This window comes from Narcine bancroftii, chromosome 9, assembly GCF_036971445.1.
Source record: "Narcine bancroftii isolate sNarBan1 chromosome 9, sNarBan1.hap1, whole genome shotgun sequence".
Taxonomy (NCBI): Eukaryota; Metazoa; Chordata; class Chondrichthyes; order Torpediniformes; family Narcinidae; genus Narcine; species Narcine bancroftii.
The window spans coordinates 50,612,761-50,638,520 of NC_091477.1; the positions used below are offsets into that span (position 1 = coordinate 50,612,761).

At 42.6% G+C, this 25,760-nt stretch overlaps 1 long non-coding RNA gene across 3 annotated transcripts in view; it reads right to left on the minus strand.

The window, feature by feature from the left end:
• Nucleotides 1-12,541, minus strand: part of LOC138742930 (uncharacterized) — a 35,208-nt gene extending 22,667 nt beyond the window's left edge. Inside the window, exons 1-2 of one of the 3 annotated variants that reach the window (XR_011344524.1) lie at nucleotides 12,399-12,541; nucleotides 4,035-4,108 (exon numbers count right to left, since the gene is read on the minus strand). This is a non-coding gene — a long non-coding RNA (uncharacterized lncRNA). The remainder of the gene's footprint in view (nucleotides 1-4,034; nucleotides 4,109-12,398) is intronic. The other 2 variants (XR_011344523.1, XR_011344522.1) reach the window with 2 other exon arrangements.
• Between the last annotated feature and the right edge of the window lie 13,219 nt (nucleotides 12,542-25,760).

The window sequence follows — 25,760 nt, forward strand, 5'->3', positions numbered from 1 at the left end:
ACCGAGGGCCAGAGAACACTATTTCGTTGAGATGTACTTGTACAAACAGATGACAATCTATTTGACGAGTAGGGAGAGGAAACAACAGCTGTTGGCATTCTGGCTCAGCTGTAGGCAATGGACCTTTGGCTTCCAAGAAGAACTGGACACAAACCTCAGGAATGGGGGGGGAGGGGAGAAGGGGGTAGGGGGGGCAGAAATGCAGTGTTTAAAAACACCAGCAGGTACCCCAAAGACCAGAACCAATAGCGCTGCCAACAATTTGATACTGATAACAAATACAGTTTCCGTGACAAGAGGATGCATCAAATAATCATGTTATGCCTCCTCAAACTTTGAAAAAGTGGACATTTAGCTCCCTGTCTGTCAATTTTTAATTTCTTCAGAATTCATGAGATTCAGGAGGGTACCAGCAGATTGGGAGGGAGACAAAAATGGGAAACTCCCAGTTGGCTTATTCTTAGTATCTACAAATCAAAAAAGAACTGGTGAGTCATTTGGAAAATAAAAGGATATCATGTTTGACAAATGAGCTGGTTCGATGAGTGCTTTGGTTCTTTTGAAGATTTAATAAGCAGATTTGATAGAGGGGAAATTGATGGTTTCAGTTTAGATTTTCTGAAAGCATTTAATGAGGTGCCTGATTAAGAAGACACACTGATGAAGTGTGTCATTGTAGGTGGAAGAATGATTAGCCCAGAAGACAAAAAGAGAACAAGTTTTATTTTAAAAACTGAAAGGATCAAACCAGAGAAGCATGCTGAAGATCAACACACTGCCCTCAAGGTGATGTTATCTACATTAAAAACTAGGAGGAGGGGCAAAATTTTCAGTATTTTCTGGAAGTTGTGCTGCAACAGAATAGAGCAAGTTGAATGTGAAGGAAGATGTATGGCAAAAGGAATTCTGTACCAAAAAGTGAACGGTCATGTACAGGCTAATGGAATCAAAAGGCAAACTTGTCCAAAAAGTGAAGCGAGTAGAGTGTGATCGAGCTTGAGATGTTCTTGATCATGAAAACCCAGGTTAGCATCCAGGTACAGCAAGTAATTAAGTATGTTGGCCTTCATTGTTATTTTAAAAAATAGAACATCATGGCAATTGCTGGCAAGGCTTTCCCTCAACCTTTTTCTTTCCACTCGCATACCACTTTAAGTAATCCTTATGCCATCAGTGCTCTGTGATTAGTAAGGGATTGCTTAAGGTGATATGTGAGTGGGGAGGGAAGGTTGAGAACCACTGCTCTAGACCCAATTGTTACCGAAATATTTGGCTTAAGAAAAATTGTCATTGGCCCATTTCCTTTGGAGTTATGAAACCGTGCACATAACGAGTCAATTAGGGACGATTAAAACAGTGGTTTTCAAACTTTTTCTTTCCACCCACATAGCACCTTAAGCAATCTCTTATTAATCACAGAGCTCTGATGGCATGGGGATTACTTAAAGTGGTATATGAGTGGAAAGAAAAAAAGTTGAGAACCACTGGGGTTCCTCTTTAAACATTATTTAAAACACTTAGCTTAGCAGGAGAATTAATGGTAATGGGGAATGGACAGGTAAATCCACAGCCAAACCAGACACCATATTTTTAAATGGCAGAGCAGGCACGAAGTGCTTCATGGCCCTCTCCTGCTCTGATTTTGTATGTTCTTGCATTGAATTGGAGGTGAACCAGAAGAGATGCAGTAGACTATTTCATAGATTGACAGGGTTGTCCAATGACAACAGCTTAAAAAGTTAAATCTATATCTCATTGAGCTTAGAATGAGGAGTATCCTTAATTAACTAACTATACAAGGTACAAAGGTAATATGACAACATAGATATTTCCATGAGTTGGAGAGTCTCCAAAAAGGGAAGATTATTTATAATGGAGATGCCCAGAATGCAAACAAGGTTTTGAATCTCTGCATTTCTCTGCCCCAGAGGAGTTACTGGATTATCATTCTTATTTCAACAAGTTTTTAAATTTTAAAATGTCAGTGAATTCAGTGCTGTGTGGACTAGCAGAGGAATAGAGGCCTGGAGCAGATTGACCTTCATCACGTTGACTGATGGAGCAGGTTCAAGGGCCCAGGCAGGTCATATGTTCTTGTGTGCAACACACGTATAGATTTCCATACATGATCACCATGAAGTCTTGCCGCTGGGAACAACTGGGATTGACAGATTAACAGACATCCACCAGAAGGAAGGAACTATTGGCATTGACATGGACGTGCTTTATAGGCATGGGGTGATGGCCTTTCCATGGGTGTGGCAAAACCACCTGTAGGGCTTGAAAGTTGCTGATAAAATAAATCATTCTTCACACTGGAACCTACTATATTTAGAAAGAAGAAGGCGGCTGGTGGGGGTGTGGGCGAGGGTTAACCTGGAAGCCCACTTCCTGATTTTTTTTTTTGTACTTGCGCAAAGTCTTGCTGCCTTCCAAACAATTGTTCTCTTTTCTGATTACTTCCCTCAATGTGTCGTTCCTGCCTAAACTGCAACTACCAGAGAGATCAACAGTCTCATCCCTTATTTTTTTTTGTTATCATCCTTGCAACTTTAAAAATTCACATAATTCAATGCCAGGTTTTCCATAAATAGCTGTGGTTCAAGTAACAGCTCTTGGTAATTCACATTAATAGTGAATTGTGGAAGAACTGAAAAGCTGTAGAAGCCATTTCGACAAATTACACTAATGAATACTTTGTTCCCATTTCCTCTGATTTTCTCCTTGTGGGTGTGTTTTGACATTCTTGCCCTTTATTTTCCCCCACACTGAAAAGACCCGCTATTGCCATATACGTGACCCCTGTCTCTGGAAGCCAGCTTGCTTGTTCACACAGAACCAAAAAAAGCTGGCTCCGCGAGTCCAATACGCTCCACCGCAGAGACTACCTACCTCTGCAGATCAAAACAAGGCAAGTCTCTAGATTTTCTCAATCTACCTTCAATACTTTTACACAGCATTCGAAAGGTGGATAAAACCCAGCTCTCAACTGCTGTGCAAAAAGGGCTTCTGACAGCACCTTTCACAATCCCACACCATCCCAAAGCATCTCACAGATTTTCAGATTTATTGTTAGGGTACGTACGTACATGACATCACATGCAACCCCGATTCCTTTTTCGTGCAGGCCCGGCAGAATTATCACCAATTGGTAGTGCAAAAAAACACTGTACAATTACATACACATGTCAACAAAGATTTGTAATCAGATAATGAATGTAAACAAATGACTATGCAAACAATAAAGTGCTTACTAAGTATCCTTTAATGAGTTTGTCTTTGAAGAGTCTGACGGTGGCATCTTTCCTGATTGGCAGCAGAGAGAGCAGAGCATGTGCTGGGTGGTGTGGGTCTTTGATGATTGCAGCTGCTCTTTGATGGCAGCATTCCCTGTAGATGCACTCAATAGTGGGAAGGGTTTTCCCTGTGTTGTCCTGTGCTGTGTCCACTAGCTTGAGGAGGTATTAGTGTTTCCATACCAGACCATGATGCAGCTGGTCAGCACACTTTCCACCACACCTCTGTAGAAATTTACCATTGCTTCTGATGTCATACCAAACCTCTGCAATCACCTGAGGAAGTAGAGGTGCTGACATACTTTCTTTAGGATGACATTGGTGTGTTGGGTCCAGGAAAGATCCTCTGAGATAGTGACCCCCCAATAATTTAAATTTACTCACCCTCTCCACCTCTGATCCCCCAGTGATCACTAGATTGTTAATTTCAGGAAAATAAACAAGGGGTATGCAATCTGCTCCTTAGTCTTGGTGACATTGAGTGTAAGGTTGTTGTTGGTGCACCATTCAACCAAGTTTTCAATTCCCATCCTGTATGCGGACTCATCCCCTTCCTTTATTCAACCCACTACCGTGGTGTCGTCAGCCAATTTGTCATCAAGTCACACAATTGTAGGTGTAAAGGGAGTAGAGCAGGGGGCTAAAATCACAGCCCTGTGTTGCTCCGTTACTGATGGAGATTGTGGAGGAGACATTCTTGCCAATCTTCACTGGTGAGGAAATCTATGATCCAATTACACAGTGGGGTGTTAACTTCCAGTTCTTGGAGTTTGTTGATTAGTTTTGATGGAATGATGGTGTTAAATGCTGATCTGTAAATGATAAAGGACATCCTGATGAATGTTTCTTTACTGTCCAGGTGTTCCAGGGCTTTGTGTAGAGCTAGTGAGATGGCATCTGCCATAAACCAGTTATTACAATAAGCAAATCGGAATTGATCCATGTCACCGCTCAGACAGGAGCTGATCTGCTTCATCACCAGCCTTACAAAAACACTTCACCACTGTTGATGCAAGTGCTACTGGTCAATAGTCATTAAGGCATTCTTCTTGGGCACCAGTATGATTGATGTCTGTTTGAAACAGGTGCTCTAGTGAAATATTGATGATATCTGTGAATACCTCGGTAAGTTGGTCAACACAGATTTTTAATACTCGGCCAGGTACTCCACCTGGGCCAAATGCTTCCCTCAGATTCACTTTCCTGAAGGCAGCATGCACGTCACCCTCAGATATAGACATCCAATGTACTTTTTAAATCTGGTCAATAGTTTAGAGGAATTACAGTTGCCAGTGCTTATGCAAACTCTCTATCAAAAGTGAAAAAAAAATTGCCAGATACTTTGGTTTAATGCTATTTGTTGAAGGCTGGCCATTGGTCAGCAGTCCTCTAATAGTGGCTTTATACATGCTGACCTGTGCTAATGACTAGACAAACTCAGCACTATGTGGGGTGGCAGAGGAGATGAGGCCTGGGGCAGATCGACCACGATCATAATGAAAAGGTAACCAATGTTTCGGTCCTGGGCCCTTCGTCAGGTATCCCCAGGCCCGAAACAGTGGCAACTCTTTACTTCCTATGGATGCTGCGTGACCTGCTGAATTTCTCCAGCACGCCTGTGCGTTGCACTCTAGCCCAGCATTTGCAAGCTTTATTGTTTAACACCTGTGATAATAAAAGTTCTTCTTCAAAATAGTGCACAGTGTTCTGATGTGTGTTCTTTGACCCAAAACATTGAATCAATTTCCCTCCCCACAGATCCTGTCTTTCGACAGAGAATTTCCAGCATATTTGGTTTTCTACTGAAAAGTGGACCAAAATACTGCAGTGATGTCACAGCCCGTATCCTTACGCTTTGAGGTGACAGTGCAACCATGAAGCCCTGCTTAACCACAAAACCCTGAGCCTAATCAGTGTTTCCAACATTAGATGTAACAATGGCACAAAGCATGAATGAAAATCTCTCAACTGGGCTCTGTTGACAGCTGATTATTCCACACCCACCCACTTGTTAGACCTGAATTATTTAGATTATGAAGAGCAGACGCTGTGCAAGAGTCACTGAGAGAAAATTGAAAACCTCAGTGCAAATTAGTTCTGCTTTTATGCAGACTCCTTCATTCCAAAAAGGCAGTAGCCTTAAACATGGGTTCAAACACATTCCACAACAAAGCAATTCTGCACCACTGAAAGCGCTAGCTTAGATGCAAAATGGTAAATCGCTTCTGCCTTCAATTTGAGAATTAACAATCTTTTAAAGCACAATTAATTCTCCTCTAATTTATTGGATTTTATTTATCCCTCAGACTTCATCACCAATGGAGTTTGTACGGTAATTTAATTGTAACCTGTGGGTCTTTATTTTAAAAACGGGCTTCACTACAGTGATCATTCAACAAAAACATCTTGGGTTTCTGGAACATTCAAGTTCTTTTGGACAAAGTGAGATCAATCATAACTTTTTTTTATCTGTTCATAAATGTCTGCGCCACTGTTTAAGATGCATACAAACACATTGGGTTTTTTTTGGGGTTAAAAAAAAGCATTGTGACGTACAATTCAAATCAGTCATGACATAGAAAGTGAGTAAGGTGTGAGTCAACACCTCTCATAGGTTTTAGGACAGTGAATGCTGGATGAATCATCCGTGCCAGATCATCTTTTTGAGGAAGTTTGTGGGCATTGTGAATAGAGGGAGTCATATTGAATGCTCTGGAGAAAAGCATTTATTAAATAGCCTTGGGCTGGAACCTTTGATTGCTGCAGATTATCAAATTAGATCATTTTAAATTATTGCACTTCTTTTGTGATACAGTTCGGTGTCAGTGCTGCGCAATGGCTCAGCAAAAGGAGGAGTAAGGCTCTCCTTTCATCCGACAGCCTACAAGTCATCCTTGGGCAAGGGGCAGTATCTGTCTAGCTTCCCAATTAGGGTCACGTGAAGCCACAGATTGCAGATGGTGGATGTTTTCTTTTAAAAAAAACAAGCAGAATTTATGATTGTAAAACTAAAAATGCTGGGCAGATGAATCTGCTGATCAATGGCCAGTATAGACACTGCAAGCGTATTCCCCTGTATAATCATGAACTCAGCATCGACTACAGGCTCAGCTCAAAGATGGAGCCTTCACCGAAGGAGAACAGGGGAGGCAACAACTATGATTCTTAGGGTCAGATATCGGGACGGATGGAGAGACACGATTGCCCACGCTGAACAGCAATGCACCTGAATTATGATAATTGTGATGCAGACAATGATTGTTCCTTTGTCTGAAATGCATGAGCCGAGAAATTTTTCTTTCCCCTATTTTGTTACTGGTGTTAAAATAGTTTGTGTCTTATTCCAATATTGATTGTAGAAGTTCCAAATAGATTTGCAATTGAAGATTGCAAGCTTTGATTAATTTCCCCGTGCTACGCCATAGGTGTTCTCAGTCTGAAATATAATTTTGATCCATTGCAAGATTTTGAAGATGCTACACTTATCCTTTGCACAGTACAGCCTGCACTCTTCTGGCTAGGTGTAGTTAGGAATGGCCTCTGCGATCCTTCACAGATGCTGGGCAGAATCATTGTGCAAGGGTGGTCACTGCAAGGTGAGATTCTGCCAGATGATAATCGAGTTAGGCTACATTTGGAATTGTGTGTGTCCGCGCAGTTCTGGTTATCTCACTAAAGGAATGATGTGGAGGCTTTGGAGAAGGTGCAGAAGAGGTTTACCAGCAGACTGGCTGGATTGTATTAACCGCAAAGGACAAACTGGGTTTGTTTACTCTGGAGTGCCAGAGGTTGTGGAGGGGGTGACATGATAGAAATGTATAAAATTATGAAAGGCAAAGATAGAGCTAGACCGAGAGTGGTAGATAGCTCAGGATGGAAATGTCAAATATTAAAGGATCAAGGTTTAAGATGAGTGAGGGCAAGTTTAAAAGAAGATTTTTTTAAAAATACATATATGTACACAGTCTGGAGCATGCTACCAGATGAAGCAGTACAAGCAGATAGAGCAGCAACATTCACGAGGCACTTAGATAGACACAGAAACAGGCAGCAAATCGAAGGATGTGGACCATGTGCATTAATTGGGATTAGTTTACATTGGCATCATGTTCAGCACAGACGTGGTAGCATGAAGGCCCTGTTCCTGTGAAGTTTCAGCTTCTGGACAGAAAAGGATTAATGAAGGTGAATAAGAAACTGCCCTTCACATTCTCGAAAGTGAAGGAAGAACCAATATAATTAAATGGTGTGATTATAAAGTGGGTACAGATTTACATAGTGCATGCAAGAGTAGTTGAGGGAGAGGAAGTTAATTGAGGGGAAAATATCTTGCATGCTTTAATCGGGAAGGTGTGCAGAAATTTTATGAATCACTTTTGGGCCACTTTTAAAATCACATATGGAGTGAATTTTCGGAAGGTTGTCAGACTTGGAGAAGATGCAAAGGAAATTTTCAGGATTTATGTGGAAGGAATAGAAAGTTAGTAGTTTAGGATTGATTGAAATAAAAGCCCTGGAAGATAGACATGGTTACAAACTTTTTTTTGAGGATGCTAGTCCTTGTTTTTATTAATCCTCTCTCAACCCCAATTGTTCTTTCAACCCCTTTATCTCAATGTCTAAACACAATTTGGAAATTTGGGTCTGAATAAACTATTCAGCACTGGTCCTACCTAGTACAGAATCTACACTGTACAGTAACTCTAAATTTGGTTAACCAATTATTTTCCCTGTTCACAATTATTCCAATCAAACTGTAAACGGGATTTAGAAAAAAGAGAACAAGAGTTAAATTCAGATTTGACCAACAGTGACTGCCGAAAACAGAAACTCATATTTTGATACGACATAGAAGGAAACTCAGCCCATTGTGCCAATGCTGGCCTTTAGAGTCATCCTAGCAATTCCATTCTCTCTTACACACTGATTCTCCAGCCACTCACCCCCAATGGGTGCAACCTACAGCAGCCAATTATCCTATCAATGGGCAACTCTCCAGGATATGGGTTAGCATATACCGTTAGCACCCACAATAACATTGAACCAAGGTCACTGATTCATCCTTCAGATGAGGACTGGGACACCACTCTTAATTTCACCAATGACTCCTCATTTTGTGCATGACACTGTTTGCTACAATTCAAGGCAGAGCACAGAATACACGTGTCTAAAGTGAAATGATCTCATTTTGATTCTGATATCTATCTATTGTGTGATAAGTCTAAAATCTTTGAACCTCAATTGATTCATTTGTCTTGGGAGTGTGCCAATATAGAAAAATTTTGGAAAACTATTTTCCACATTTTGTCAGTGATTAGAACCATAACCTTTAAATGTTTTATTTGATTTTTCTTCAAGAAGAGACTATATCCCTGACTTCAACCCAATTTTAGCTTTTACCTCGCTGATAGCTAGATGAGCAATCCTAATGAAATGGAAAGATAACTCTTCACCTACTCATACCCAATGGTTATGTCTTATTTAAGTTTGTAAAAATAAAATTAGATACAACATTAAAGATGTAAAGTTTGAATTTGAATAGATGTGGGATCCATTCATGGATTATTATCACAACTTGAGGATTTAAGAGGTATGGATGCTCTGGAGACTCCCTGTCTGGTCATTAATTAATCCATAATCTCCAATTTATACAAATTAAGCTTGTTTAGATGGAGGGGTTAGATTAGAAGGGTTTTTTTTTAATCTTCTTGAATGGCATAGCAGGCAAAAGGACAGAATGGCCTCCTCCTGGTTCCATTCCTCTGGTCCTTAAACCCATCAGCAGGGTTAAGGTGGGGGGGGCAGCCTGCTGCTAGCAATCTTAAGTTAAAGCTGGAATTTGCCAGGGACCTCAATAACCAACCAAGGTAGTATCAGGCTTATCTGCAGAAGTGAGGTCTGCTTCAATGGTTGAGACCAGAGTCATTGATGGATCCTATGTGATACTTACTAATTAGGAGCAGTGGGAGGGTGCAGGACCCTTTGAGCTAGCTCTGCCTGTTAAAGAGATCATGACTTCACCTCAACATTCCTATTTATTTCAGGTAAACACGCACTCCCATTAACCTCTACTGTAAAAAAATTATTCAGAGAATACTTTCCTCCACCCTTTGAGTGGAGTTTCAAAAACAGAGATTTATCCAAAAACAAACTTTCTCCTCACCACCATCTTATTGGGTGATTTGTTCTTTAAGCCATGACCCCTTACCTCCTGGTTCTCCCACGAGCAAAATGTTTCATTTCACATCCGCCCGCCCAAGATCTTATGTGCTTCAATCATTTTAGCCTTCCACTTTCCAGCAGACAAACATGGTAAGACAAGCCTCCCACACCCAGTCGTGGTCTACAATGCTTCTCTAAACTGTTCGAACAGTTCCACTTCGTCCGATATCACTGCACATATCCAATGGCTTCTCTGCATGGACATTAAAAAAAATACTGCAGATGCTGCAATCAGAAATGATAGAAATACTCGGTGAGCTGCTCAATGTTTCTAGCCCTTTATCATTGCAGTTCAGCCTTCCAAAAATGGATTACACAGAGGTTAAAGGCGTGCTGCTGATTCACGTCATACAAAGGCCCACAGGGTGCTCAATCGCAAAGGACAACTGAATTGCTGAGATAGTATTCCATCACTGGGTGCATTAAAATGTTGTATTACTGCAGCAACCTGTTTTGGTGGTGTGTTAAGGGGATCTTAATTCTGCATTGTTAAAAAACTCCAGCTGAACACAAGGAGAGGGCCACCAAGCCCTTCAAACCTGCCCTACCAATGTGATCTTGGCTGCCCTCAACTCCTCTTCTCTGCCAGTTCCTTCTAGCCCTCATTTCCCTGTTTTTTTTTAAAATCTATCTATCCCTACCTAAAATAAGACCAATGACCTAGCCTTGATCTGACTTGTCTCATCCAAAAGGAGCAGGCCGAGTTTAACATGTCATCTGAAAAAAAAAGGTCAATGACAATGCATTTCCCTCAGTTTGTGTTTTGAGATCCATAGTTAGGGTAGACAGAGTCTTTCTCCTCACCATGACAAATATTAGACAGCACTGGTTCTATTTAAAGAGTTGCAAGTGTGTTGTTAGCATCTCTGATATTGATGCTGAATGCCCAAACTCAAAACTATGAGCATTGCTACTGGATTGGACTTCTATTTGTCACCACCCTTCCCCTGCTTCCCCCCACCATCCCACCCCCGACCAAAAAGGCAGATGGTAAGAGAAGGGCATTTAAAAGATTTTAACCTGAAGCATCTCAAAATTTAAAACTGTTTGTTCAGGAGTCAGAATGCAATCTGTCTTGGTTTGAGTCACCCACTGAAGTGTAAGCTATCTGATGACGGAGATGCCAGTGGCAGGTTTTTGCTCTGGGGGTGAGGGAAAGAGAAAGAGAGAGAGAGAGAGAGAGAGAGAGAGAGAGAGAGAGAGAGAGAGAGCTGAAAAGCCCTCAGCTTCTGTCCAGGACTTTTCAATCTTGTTCACTCACGGCATCAATGAGAAATGTGCATGACTAAAATAAGACCTGTACCCGAGTTGCTCCATCCTGCCTCTCAAATCTCACTCCTCGAGAAAGCAAACAAACAAAAAAAAACTGCAGATGCTGGAAACAAGCAAATGAATGAAAACCGGCGGGAACTTCAATGAATCAGGTTAAAAAAAAGGGCAATATTCTGGAACTGGATTTTATTTTCTAGAATCTGAAACAGGAAGGGGTCATATTAAGCAGCAAGACATTTGGTGGGAGTTTACAAAATGTCACCTGTAGGGTGTTTCCCCATAGAGCAGTGGTTCCCAACCTTCCCTTCCTACTCACAAACCACCTTAAGCAATCCCTATGCCATAAGTGTTCTGTGATTAGTAAGGGATTACTTAAGGTGGGATGTGGGTGGGAAGAAAAAGTTTGAAAGCCACTGTTTTAATCATTCCAAATTGATTCGTTATGTGCACAGGTTTCATAACTCCAAAGGAAATGGGCCTTTTCTTAAGCAAAATATTTTAGTAATAATTGGGTCTAGAGCAGTGATTCTCAACCTTCCCTTCCTACTCACAGACCACCTTAAGCAATCCCTGACTAATGACAGAACACTTATAGTGAATACTTAAAGTGGTATGTGAGTGGAAAGTAAAAGGTTGGGAACCACTGCCATAGAGGATCATCTCAATTCACATTGTAAATATAAATATTGTTCTAATCAACACATCTCTGCCCTGAACATCTGCCCCCTGAACATCTGCCCCCTGAACATCTGCCCCCTGAACATCTGCCCCCTGAACATCTGCCCCCTGAACATCTGCCCCCTGAACATCTGCCCCCTGAACATCTGCCCCCTGAACATCTGCCCCCTGAACATCTGCCCCCTGAACATCTGCCCCCTGAACATCTGCCCCCTGAACATCTGCCCCCTGAACATCTGCCCCCTGAACATCTGCCCCCTGAACATCTGCCCCCTGAACATCTGCCCCCTGAACATCTGCCCCCTGAACATCTGCCCCCTGAACATCTGCCCCCTGAACATCTGCCCCTGAACATCTGCCCCCTGAACATCTGCCCCGTGAACATCTGCGCCCTGAACATCTGCCCCCTGAACATCTGCGCCCTGAACATCTGCCCCCTGAACATCTGCCCCCTGAACATCTGCCCCCTGAACATCTGCCCCTGAACATCTGCCCCTGAACATCTGCCCCCTGAACATCTGCCCCCTGAACATCTGCCCCTGAACATCTGCCCCCTGAACATCTGCCCCTGAACATCTGCCCCCTGAACATCTGCCCCCTGAACATCTGCCCCCTGAACATCTGCGCCCTGAACATCTGCGCCCTGAACATCTGCGCCCTGAACATCTGCGCCCTGAACATCTGCGCCCTGTCTCAAGTCCCCTTCCAAGAACCAAGGAACATGATCCAGGGCAAGTGTGTGATTCAAAGACCTAGTTCAAACAGACTGAATCAACGACTTATATCTTGCTACTACCAACGAGGTCATTTAAACGGAGTGTGTATGAGCAGCCTCCTGATTCCCCGTTATCAATGGACAGAAGGCGAATAATACGCTGATCCACCCCCTTCCATTCCGTGCTGCTCGTTATTTGCCATCCTGCTGCTCACCTTCAAGGACTGGGTTTCGGAGTGGTCCGGGACGCAGAGAGATGCTCACAGCCGTCCTCCCTCCATCCTTGGTGGCCCCGAGACAAGCCGCTCTCACACGTGCCCCGCCAGTTTCATTCATGACTTCGGATCAGCTGCTCCCCGGTCGCTGAGAGGCGGATTGGTCGCTTGAGTGGCTGGGCCAATCGGGTCCCGCGCATGCCTCAGGCAGCACCGTTAGGGGGGGGCGGTCCCCTTGATTGTAACAGAGAGCTGGATACAACTTGCTGCGGGCTGTGAGACAGCAGGCACTTACTCGTCGCGTGTAAATGCCTTGTTGCTTCGCCTTGAGCATCCACCATCGACTTCTGTCGCGTTTAAATCTTCCGTCAGTCAAGAGAAAAAAATCTGACAGATGTAGCAGGCGTTTTCCACCCTGTTAACACATCGGGGTCACTGAATCTGCTCCACTCCCCGTCCCTGGGATTGAAGCAAATGTGATGGACTCCAAATGTGAACTGTCTCCTTGATCTCGGAGCCATTAGGACTTGCTAGATGAATTGGCCTCTGGAGATTGCCCCTAGTGGGCATGTAATAGATTCTGGGTGGAAGTTGATTTAAGATGGGGATTTGTGCAGGAGCAGTGGTTCTCAACGTTTATTCTTTCCACTCACATCCCCCCTTGAAGTCATCCTTAAGCCATCAGTGCTCTGTGATTAGTAAGGTGGTCGGTGGACGGAAAGAAAAAGTTTGAAAAACCACTGTTTTAATTGTCCCTAATTGACTCGTTATGTGCACGGTTGCATCACTCCAAAAGAAATGGGCCAATGACCATTTTTCTCAAGCAAAATATTTCAGTAAGAATTGGGTCTAGAGCAATGATCTCAACCTTCCCTTCCCACTCACATCCCACCTTATGCAATGCCTTACTAATCACAGAGCACTGATGGCATAGGATTACTTAAAGTGGAATGCGAGTGGAAAGAAAAAGCCTGACAACCACTGGACTGCAAATGGATGCATGATAGCATGCTCAATGGGCTGAAGGCCTGCATCTCTTGTTTAACTTGGGTTTCAATGCAGACTGCTTGGTTCCTGCAGATACATGGTTTACTTTAGTCTTTCCCTGATTTCGATTGCTTTGCTCTTCTCATTTTAAGATAACACCTCCTCTTTTGAACCCTGGGGCTTGAAATTATACAACCTGCCAACAGTTAGCATTGGAGATTGGAGCTGTGCCAGATTCTTGCTGGGCCAACAGAGCGCAGGCTTCTTCGCAGCTCAATGAATAGGGTGGTGTGAATGTAACCTGCACCATACCTAGCTTTGACGTGGCAACCACGAGCAATTCGAGTCATTGCTTGAGAAGCATGTCTGATGTCCCAATGTAACAGTGACTGCTGCTTCCTTCAGTGGGCTTGAATGCAAGCACTTTAACCAGATGTGGCAGGTCAGCCTGATCTATGTTGGATGATCAGGTACCATGACATGGTAGAAGTAACATAATGCTCAGGGTCCCTAGGGTCAACATATTGTCTCCCACCAGGAAAATCATTACAACGACCCTCCTCTGACCCCTCTTCCCAATGGCCAGGAGTTGTGATGCCGAATATGTACAAGAAGAGATACAATGGACATGATCTTCACCACACAGTAAATTCAGGAAAAACTTGAAAAGTATTTATTCCATCTTTTCTTCCTCACCAAAGCATTTGACTCCTACATCCAAGAGGCAACCAGGAATCGGGTACAGGATTCACAAGGGTGCAGTGACAATCAGAGCTTCCCAAGCGGGGTGAGGTACTAACAGCTCCTTAACGTGTTAGGGATTCGGAACTGTGGTTCTATGAGGTCTCATTTGGATACCTTGATCTCAGGCTCACCACTGAATGATAGGCCATGCAGGTACGAAGGTTATGAGGCTGGTGGAGGGGAGCAACATTGGAGATGGGGGAATCCACTGCCACTCACTTTTTCTGATGGAACTCTCTTTTACTTCTCTTTCTTGTTTTAATTATGATTCTTTGTTACCATTTCAGGGCGAACAAAAGAAAGAAGTTTGCGCACGTGAAATAACCTGCATCTTGAATTTTGAAATGTCCCATTCTTCACTGATCTACAGTATCTATCTGTTGTGACCTGTAACATTCAAGTTCCTCAATCACAATCTTGCAGCCTCATCAATTTTCTTGGCCTCATTCACAGGTATAGCATATTTCTGCTTCTACCTTTGATGCTCTAATGAGATATTTAATGCTTTAATGAGGTATCATTCTTATTGGCCAAAGAGAGTGACAAACCTCAATAATTATCAGCGTGCATAGAACAATGAAAAGCAGTCCCATTTTGGGGCTGCTAAAATTCATTGAACTGCTTCCAGCTGCTATCTCTCTCAGTAGCAGCAAGGCCTATTGAGACAGGCTGAACACAACACATTTCCCAAGAAATAATTAAACTGAAATGTTAGGAATGTAATGAAATTAATACAGGCAATTCTCAAGATTGGGAGTGTTGGTTTCTTTTTCTGCATTCTCCTAATGCCAATATCAATTCCAACTGCTTGGCAACTGTGACTGAATGTGTGGGTTAATCTGAAATAGCCACAGTAGGCAAGTTGCCTTTGAAAGGACTTGCAGGACTATCAGTCTGGACATGTGCAAAGGAGACTTCCCCAATGAGTAGCACAGTAGGCAATACTGCTGTTTCAGGGCTCCAGCCCCTCAGGTTTCATCCTGGAATGGGCTGAGTGAAATATGCATATTTTCTTTTTTTCTGTGACCATGTGGGTGTCCCCGGCTGCTCGGCTTTCCAACCACAGTCAAAAGATCTACAGGTGGGTAGGTTGACTGCAAATTATCCAGGTGTAGGTGGGTAGCAGACGAATCAGTGCCAGTGAATAGGAATTGTTGACAGGGAAATAGCAGGGGCAATAAGCTGAGAGGATTTCTCCGAAAACTAGCATAGGGTTTATGGGTCCTGTTTTCATTCTGTGTATTGGAACTAAATGAAAAAAATCAGTTGCCTGAAGTCAAATTTCAATACTAATGCAAAGATTTATATTGATGAGAGAATATGGAAGTGATTGGCATATGTTGGCACTAAGGAACTTGCATGGAACAACATCAGGCAGAACCAGCATGAAGAATTGAAGATTCAATGATGGAACTTCACCAAAAAAGAAAAAAATATATATATTCACAAACCTTAATGGTGTACCATGTCTTGGAAAACTTACTCCCTGCCTCTCCCTGTCTTGACACCAAGATACACTAACTTGCAAGGGTAAGGGAGGGAGATGGAGACTAATTGGATAGTTCGTGTCAGTGACTCACTCCTCTTGAATAATATACATCAATTTGTGTATTAATCACATTTCCATGAAGTCATGATACAGTGACGGTCACAGCATGGCTGATTCCAGCTCACCATTGTGATAGTACAGATTCTATCACCAATGTGCATATTATAGTGTAGCAAGACTGTGATTGGCTGAGATCATAGCCACGCCTACTGGCAGGACTTAAAGGGTAGCTCCCAGATCATTCTGGACTGGTCGACCTACATGTGATACGCTCCAGTCTTCTAGTTTTCAAAAGCCTTGGTTTGGATCATCAAGCCTTTGATTCTTTTGACGTGCTCTACAACCATCAAGCATTTGAGTCTGATTTTCAACTGCTACAGTTATTATGGAATTGGATGATTGGATGTCATTAGTGGCATTTACTTATTTGGCTTCTGAACTGAGAGGCTCCAGACCCAAAGGTTCTCCAGTACTGTTGAAGTTGAGGAGGAAATGTCAATGACATCAGATCTTCCTCTCCCAAGCAGGTTCACGAGCATGAGATCATGCACCACCAGATTTAAGGACAATTTCCCCTGCCATCATCAGACTACTGAAAAGATCTCAAAATGGTAAAATGACATGGCTTTTGCTCCATACCATCCAATCACTCTTTATAACTGCATTTTTGTCCTGTGTCATACTTGTGCTATAGATGTGGTGTCCACTGGTCTGCCTGCAAAGCTACCTCAATCACTGCATCTTATTACACATGACAATGAACCTGCACTTGAATTAATATTTCATTTTTGTAATGATGGTCCATAGGTAAGTTATAAGTAATATGTACTGATGTTGCAAAGTCATATATTACCGATATAATAAAATAGTACAGTAAAACCCCCTAGTATCTGGAATCCAAGCAACCAGCAGTCTCAAGCTGCTGGGGAAAAAAAACCAAAGAAAATAAATTTTAAAATTAAAATAAATAAGAATAAAATAATAGATTAAAATATGTAATTTTAAAATTGTAAAAGTAAATGTTCTCTGAAGTAATACATAAACCTTTGGTGAAGGTGGGAGCAAATATTCAGCTAACCTTGGTCGTGTGTTGCATGTAGCAGCTGTTTGAATAAAGTTGTGTGAAATAACAATGTTTCACCCAGGATGAAGAGCTGGTTGATGCCACTCACTGTTGGGGTGACTCTCTTAAAGTGTCTACTTATTCTTGCTTAGCAAGAGTTGCCCTAGTCAGAGGCTTTATCTGTAAACTTGGGGTGGGGGGGGGGTTAATAATCTATAATAATATTGTTCATCTTTTGGGTGGCTCCATGGAGGGGGAGAAACCTGCAGATGCAGCGACGATTAAATGTTTTCAAAGAATCTAATTGAAAATAAAGAAATTACTTTAAGATTTATATATACATGCAAGTGAAGTTTGTTCAGTGCCTGTTTTGATGTCTTTCAAATGTAATGACTGTGTCTCATTCCACCACCTCCTCTGGCAGGGCATTTACTCACTGCGTAAATGAACAAATATTATCTTGCTTTCTCTCAGTGAGAATTTGGACATATCGGGATCTGATAAGCTATATTAGGAAGACCATTTTCATGAACTAATAAAGGAACTGTGGGGAAAAAAAAAGAAAACATTATCTTAAAGTCTGGTCCATAGTATTTCTGAAGTCAAGTGTTAAGTATTGATGCTCAGTTATAGATGTCGAATGTCAACTTTGTCTATTAATTGGCAAAGAGCCCCAGAGGTTCATCACTCTCCCATCTCCTGCCTCCAGTTTAAATTCCATACTGAATATTTTGGAGGATCAAGAACCAATCATAAACCTCTGAGAATATTATGTAATGGATAAACTAGGCTGAAAACTTTTATTTCCTACTTATCAATTATAAAACACAGGAGGTTTAATGAACTAGGCATTAAATTGTCACAATCCTTGTCCCATGTAGAGTTTTGATAGCAGTGCCTGATGAATATAATTGCATTTGAGTCACAATACATGAACTGCATGTCAGCTCGAAAAAAAAAGAAATTACATGAAGGTTGCTATAGGCAACAGTCCTGTCAATGCAGCACAATTTATACCAGTTCAATGAAATGTGCTACCATATCATGCATTTTCCCTTCTTTTGGCAGTACTTGTAGAGCCAAAGAATTTTACAGCAGGAAGCAGCATCCATGCTGGCCAAGTTGTCTACCCAAGCCCATTTGCCTGCACTTGGCTGTATCCTTCTTTCATATCCATCTACTTGTCTAAATGCCCCTCAGACATTGTAATTATACTCACCTCTTTCATTTCTTTGGACAGATTGTTCCATGAATCTGCCACTATCTGTGGGAAAAACATTCACTTTTTTTTTTAAATGTAATTTTTAAAAAATATCAAATTTAGACATACAGCACAGTAACAAGGCCCTTTCAGGCCACGAGCCCATGCCTCCCAATTACACCCAGTGAATCTATAAACCCCAGTATAGGGTGGGAGGAAACCAGAGCCTCTGGGGAAAACCCACGCAGACATAGGGAGAACGTATAAATTCCTTACAGACAGCATGGGATTCGAACCCCGGTCCCAATAGCTAGCGCTCCAATAGCGTTGCACTAACTACCACACTAACCATGCCACCCTTTTTAGATCTCTCCCCTCTCACATTAAACATATCCTCCAGTTTTAGAATCTCCTACCCTGGGGAGAATACTGTCATCGTTCACCTAATCCATGCCCCCCCTCATTATTTTAGTCTGTAAGTTCACCCCACAGCTCCCTTCACTCCAGGGAAAATGGCCCAGCTTATCCAGTTCTCATTTTAACTCAAGCCCTTGAGTCCTAGTAACATCCTCCAAACTGAACCCTTTGCATCATAATTATCTCCTTTCTGCATGACCAAGAAACTCTGTGGCTAGACTCGCAAGATCTGCCTGTTCTATAACATCTCCAGGACTCAACCATTCACTGTGTGAGTCCTGCCCTGATCTAACCTTTCAAAATGTAACACCTCACACTTGTTTGAGTTAAATTCCACCAACCAATCCTTGGCCCACTTTCCCAGTTGATCCAGATCCTATTGTAATGTTTAGTAACTTTCTCTTTTTTTTTATGATGTTATTTAATTTTTCTCAATAAACTGAGAAATAACCCTTCCGTACCACAAAAGAAAGGAAAAAGAGACAGTGGACAGTGGGGCAGAAGAAGGAGGAGGAAAAGAGGGGAATAGCTGGCATCAACATTTAATACAATCAAAAAATAAATAGAAATAAAAATATTAAATTACTAATAAGGGATGAAAATTGATTATAAAATATTTAATAAATAGCCTAAACTATCCAGACATTTAAATAATTCCAACGAAGCTGCCAAATATCGATGAACATGTTATATTCATTTCTAAGATTATAAGTAATTTCCTCCAGAGGTTTAAAACTTTGTATTTCCATATCTCAATGATCAATCTGTAAGAGGGAATTGAATTCCCACGTTACTGCTATACATTTCCTGGCTATTGCCAAAGTAATTTTAATCAATTTGGATGAACTTTTAGCTAAAGTTAACATTCACGACAGCCAAACTTCCCAAAAGGAACAATTGCGGATTGAGATGGAAGTCCAACCCATAATTTGCATACATATTTCCCCCAAATTTTCCAAAAAGGTCTTAATTTCATGCAAAACCAAGTAGAACGTATAAAGGTACCAATATCTATGTCACATCTAAAACAGAGATTTGAGATTCAAATTTAAAATGATGTACCTTTTGAGGTGTGAGATAGAGTTGATGTAAAAAATTGAAATGTACCATTCTAGATCTTGAATTAATAAGATCAATCATATACTATCTAAGCATGAATTTGACCAGCATTGTTGATCAATTACAATGCCAAAATCTGATTCCCAACTCTCCCAAGATCTCTGTAACTGAATTTCTGGGCTTTGATCTTGGGGCAGGAAATACATAGAAAAAATAAATTTAGTTGCATCCCCCTTTCAAATTAGAACCTTCATGTCTGTGCACATTGGTAGAGCTAATGATAGTCCCAACTTATCTCTTAAAGCTTTCTTCATTTTCCACTACAACCACCAATTTTGTCGTCATCCACAAAGGTGAACCTTGCCATCTCTATTCTCAACCAAATCGTTCATATAAATAACAAACATCAGTGAACCCAGCAGTGACCCCATGGCACAGCACTGGTCACAGGCCTCCAACCTGATAAACAGCCTCGATTTCTACCAAGATGATTGCGGTTTCAATTGGCCAGCTCACTCCAGATCCCACATTCCAGACCAGCTCTTGTCAAAGACCTGATAAAGTTCACAAAGGCAACATCTACTGCTCTCTCTCATCAATTTTCTCTTCACTTCTTCCAAAAAGAAAAGCAAATTTGTGAGCTATGATTTCCTATACCAAGAGGCATGCTGACTATCCCTATTCATGCCTGTCCAAATGCTGGTAGATTCTGTCCCTTAAAATCCCCTCCAGTATCTTTCACGTCACTGATGTTAGCCTCACTAGTCTGTGGTTCCCTAGCTTGTCATGCAGTTTTTTTAAACCAAGTCATCTTCAATGTCTAAAGATTATGCAAGTATCTCTGCCATGGCTCCAACTCCTGTTCTGCGATCATGTTGGTCAAGGAGGGATTTAAACACCTTAGTAAGTTGTAAGACTACCAGCGAAACCTTTTTTGTAATGTGGATGTGTTCCGACTTATCACTCTTCATCTCCCTTTTCTGTGAGTTTTTGTTTTTGCTTTTACAGCAATCAGCTTTTCAATGGCATTGTTTGTGCACGCGCAGTTATTTTGATCCATAGAAGTCTAAAAAATTAGGAGCAGGTGGAATCAGTTCAGTCTTTTGAGCCTATTCTGTCATTCAATTCCATTGTGGCTGTTACCTTGTCTTAGTATCCAATTCCAGTTCTCTGACAGTGCCCCTTGGTACCTCACATGTCCAGAAATCAAAGTCTTCTTGGCTACATTCAGCAACTTAGCCTTCACAGTCTTCTGTCATGGAATAAGTGCTCTGTTATGTTGTTTATAATATTGCACAGCATTTTCTCTCTCTCTCTCTCTCTCTCTCTCTCCTTTTTAAGTTGGTGCAGTATATTTGCCACTGTCCAATCGACAGGAATTATTAGTTTTAGTACTTGTTAAGATGGTCTCCTACCCCACATGTAATTTACTCCTGATGTGGATTTAGTGGGCAAGAAATAAGCAAGTGACTAAACTTTGGCTTGCAGCCAACAGGTACAACATGACTTTGAATTAAAAATTACGAATGTCAGGACTTTAGGCTAAGAAACTAGCAGGAATCAGTGAGTTATCCATAAACCAGAGGAAGTCAGTGCTTTGACTTAGTAGATCTGCAGGAGGTGAATCTTCATTTTAGAGATCAGTGGGACATTGGTGGTGGAGGTCAGGTGAAGTAAGATGTTTAGACTAGCCACACCATGACTGGACCATCTGAGGAGTAGCCACACTGCTCATAAGATGTCCCACTACATTGGCACCTACCTGGCAATGGGAAGAATTTCTTCGATCTGTCCTGTTCACAAAAAAAAACAGGATAAATCCTCTTGGGCCATTGATTGCCAGATCACCTCTCAGCAAAGATAAGGATTCTGTCATCTGGCACTTGCTGGGCAGTCATCATCTCACTGGTGCCCTGCTTGACTTTAGCTCTGATCACTGCTTCAGATCTCATTATATCTTTGGTTCAAACATGTACTTGGCTCAAACATTGGATTCCAGAGGTGAGATGGGAATGTCAGCCCTTGGGAGCAAGGCAGCTGTTGGGATCACAGAGCATTGTTTAGAGTGAAGTTAACAGGCTTAAAGGAAAAAACCCGGCACTGGTTGGAGTCCTGTTCTCACCACATTAATTGGTTCATTGATGACCTTCCCTCCAGCATAAGATCAGGTGTGTATGTTTGATGAGTATTGATCAATGGTCAATTCTATTAACAACTCCTTAGCAATTAAACATGAAAGTAACAAGACCCAACAGTTACATGGCCAATAATATTCACACCATAAACATGCAAGGGAGAGTCCAACCACCTCATGCTCAATGACTTTGTCATCACCAAGTTCTCCACCATCAACATCAAGAGAGTCACCATTGGCCAGGTAATCAACTGGATCAGCCACATAAATTGTGAGGTGAATGGGAAAGGTCAGAGACTGGATATCTTCTGATGAGTAAGCCATATTCTAAAGCCCTTCAACTATTTCTTCCTATTCCCTGTCATTTCAACTCTCTAAATGGACCATTCTCTTTGGAAAACATTCAGTTTTTCATCTCCAATATTTAGACACCTGCTTGCAGCACCCTTCCATACAGCCACAGGAGACGTTATGCAAAGATTGTCAGCAATGTCCTAGGTTTCTCTTCCCTTATTAGCCTGGAGTATATCCTGTCTGCCGGGGGACTTAGCTGTCTAAAGCTTTTTAAAAGTCACACTACTTCCTCTTTCTTGATTTCAATACACTCCAGCATTTGTCTGTTCTACATTGACCTCTCACTGTGAAAAATGAAACAATGTATTAATTAATAACCTCCCCCATCTTCTCCTCTTCCATGCATCTGTTACCCACTGTATCCCTGAGAGGTCATATCCACACTTTCACCTGTGTCTCCTTAGGGTTTTCCTTAATCCTATTTGCCAAGCCATTCTCGTGCCGCCTTCTAGATCTCCTGAGTCCCTTCTTCTTTCCTGGTCACTTTATAATTCTCATGAGTTCTTCCTGATTTTTGCTTCCTGAACCTGATGCGTGCTTCCTTTTATCTTGATGAACTCTTGCACCTCTCTTGTCAGCCATTTTTCCTTTACCCTTCTATCCTCTCCCTGACTCAGTAGAAGAGAGTGAAACACGATAGGCTGCAGATGCTGTGATAATAGGAAACACTCCAAAGTGCTGGAGGAGGAGCTCAGCTGGTCTTTTCAGCATCTATAGGAGACAAAGATACATCGCTGACATTTCGAGCCTGAGCCCTTCTTCAAGGAAAAATCTGAAAAGGCAGAAGCAGGATATATCAGAAAGTCACAGAATTCAAACAAATGGGGGAGGAATCCAGACCAACAAAATGTGTTAATTGTATATGATAAGGGAATAAGTGAGAATTTATCATGTCTGTGCGAAAAGAGAGAGGGAAATGAGAGATGACAGGGGAAGCCAGAGAAGTCGATATTGGAGGGTGTCCAGTCGGAAGATGAGGTGTTGTTTCTCCAATTTACGCGTGGTCTCGATCCACTAGTACATGAGACCATCAACAGACGAGTCGGCAAAGGAATGGGATTGGAGAATTGAAATAGGTAGCCACTGGGAGATCCAGAAAGCTGAGGTGCTCAACAAAGCGATCTCCCAGTCTGCGTTCAGTCTTACCGATGTAGAGGAGACCACAGCGGGAGCATCGGATGGAGCAGATGGCCCCTGCAGATTCACAAGTGAAATGTTGCTTCACGTGGAAGGACTGTTTGGTGCTCTGAATGGTGCTGAGGGAGGAGGTGTGGGCATGTGAAGTATTTCCTGTGGTCACAGGATTTGGTCCCAAGGGGATGATTGGTGGGGAAGGAGGAGGGGACAAAGGAGTCACAGAAGGATTGGTCCCTGTGGAAGGCAAAGAGGGGAGGAGAGGGGAATATGTGTCTAGTGGTGGGATCACATAGTAGGTGGTGGAAGTCAACGAGCTCATCATGGATACATGAGGCAGCACCAAAGTAGTCATCAAAGTAGAAGGGGTAGAGTTGACAGACCTTGTCTGTGTAGGCAAGTAGCATGGATTCAGGGTGAAAGTTCATGTTGGAAACTTGATCTCGTAGGTCACCGGGATCAAGGTGGACTCCCGTAACAGGAGCTCCGTCCTGTAAACCTATCTAGAAACCTGCACAAGTGGTCCCTAAACTTCCTCCACATTTCTGCTGCACATCTGTTCCCAATTTACCCTCCCAAATTTCTGGCTAATGCCAATAAAAGGCAGGCATAGTTGGGGCCTATGTGGGTTCCCATGGCTACCCCTTTGGGCCTGAGCCAAAGGAGAAATTATTAAGGGTGAAGACAGGTTCTACCAGTTGGAGGAAGGTGGTGGTAGAGGGAGATTGTTTGGTTCTATTGTCTAGAAAGAAATGAAGGGCTTTGAGGCCTTAAGAATTGGGAATAGAGGTGTTTAGGGATTGGATATGCATGGTAAATATGAGGTGATCAAGTTCAGGTAACTGGAAGTTGTTGAAGTGATGGAGGGCATGTGAAGTTTACCAGATGTAGGTGGGGAGTGCAGGACCTGTGACCGAAGCACCTAGACCTCCTCCCTCAGCACCATTCAAGGGCCCAAACAGTCCTTACAAGTGAAGCAACACTTCACTTGTGAATCTGCAGGTGTCATCCAGTGTTTCTGTTGTGGTCTCCTCTACATTGGGGAAACTGGACGCAGACTGGGAGATCGCTTTGTTGAGCACCTCAGCTCTGTACACCGCAATAATGTGAATCACCCAGTGGCAACCCATTTCAATTCTCCATCCCACTCCCTTGCTGACATGTCTGTCCATGGTCTCATGTACTGCCAGACTGAGACCACCCATAAATTGAAAGAAAAACACCTCATCTTCCGACTGGGCACCCTCCCAGCGGATGGCATAAATATCGACTTCTCTGGTTTTCATTAAAATTTACCCCCCCACCCACCCCCTTGCTTCCCCATAATTTTTCCATTGCCTGTCTTATTTCGCACGAACATGATAAATTCCACCTAGACCCTAATCACATCCAATTAACACCTTTTGTTGTTTGAATTCTGAGACTTTCTGTTATATCCTGCTTCCGCCTATCTGATCTTTCCTTGAAGAAGGGCTCAGGCCTGAAACATTGTTGACAACATGTTTTTGTCAAAATGATCCTAGATGCTGAATAAACCAGCTGAGTTCATCCAGCATTTCAACTGCAATCATAGCATCTGCACCCTATCATGTTTGTCTCCGTAGGTGGGGAGGACTGGACCAGGGAGGACAAATCAGATTTGAGGTAAGTGGAGACCAATTTAGTGGGGCAGGAGTATGTCGGCATGATGGGTCTGCTGGGACAATTGTGTTTGTGGATCTTGGGTAGGAGGTAGAGACAGGGGGTCCAGGTTGGAAAACAATGTTAGAGGCTGTGCCAGGGAGGTGATTGTAAGTGATGAGTTCAGAGATAGTACACGATACAGTGGTTTGATGAATTTTCATGGGGTCCTGTTGGAGGGGGCAAGTCGGAGGAGGTGTCTGAGAGTTGTCACCTGGCTTCGACCAGATAGAGGTTAGTGCGCCAGAACCACAACAGCACCACCATTGTCTGAAGGACGGATGGCAAGGTTTGGATTGGTGTAGAGAGTATGGAAGGGCAAGCGCTCCAAGAGGATGAGATTGGAATGAGTGAGGGGAGTTGTTGTTGATGTGGTTGATGTCATGGAGGCAGTTGGAAATATAAAGGTCCAGAGCAGGTAGAAGACAGGAATGAGATGACCAGGAGGAGGAAAACGTTTTAAAGTGGGAGAAAGGATCTGTAGTGGGGGGTAGAGAATCATGGTTCTGGAAGTAAGCATGGAGACGGAGCCAACAGTTCAACATCATGGGATGCACAGAACTCGTTAAGGTGTGTTTAAGCCTCTTCTGAAGACAGAACGTTCAGTCTCCGAGAGGGGATGGTTGGAGGAGATGTTGAAGACCAGGCTGGGGTTAGGGGGAAGTTTAATGGGGTGGAGGGTGTCAGGGAAGGGAGGATGATGGGGTGGATCAGGAGGTTGAGGATAGGAAGGGCCCAGGAGAGGATGAGAAGGTTTGGGCAAATCGGTGGGTGAAGAGAGAGAAACCTGTGTGCTCTCATAGCTTGGGTGGGAGTTTGTGATGGAGTCTTGGTCCTGTAGGTCGGACGGGCCAAGGTGGAAACCCTCATCTGAAGCTTGGTTCTGTAGGTTGCCGGGGTTGAAACAGAGATCCGTGTGTGAAGCCCAGTCTTGTGTGTTGGTAGGTTCAGGGTGAAAGTTCATGTTGGAAACTTGATCTCGTAGGTCACTGGGATCAAGGTGGACTCCCGTAACAGGAGCTCCGTCCTGTAAACCTATC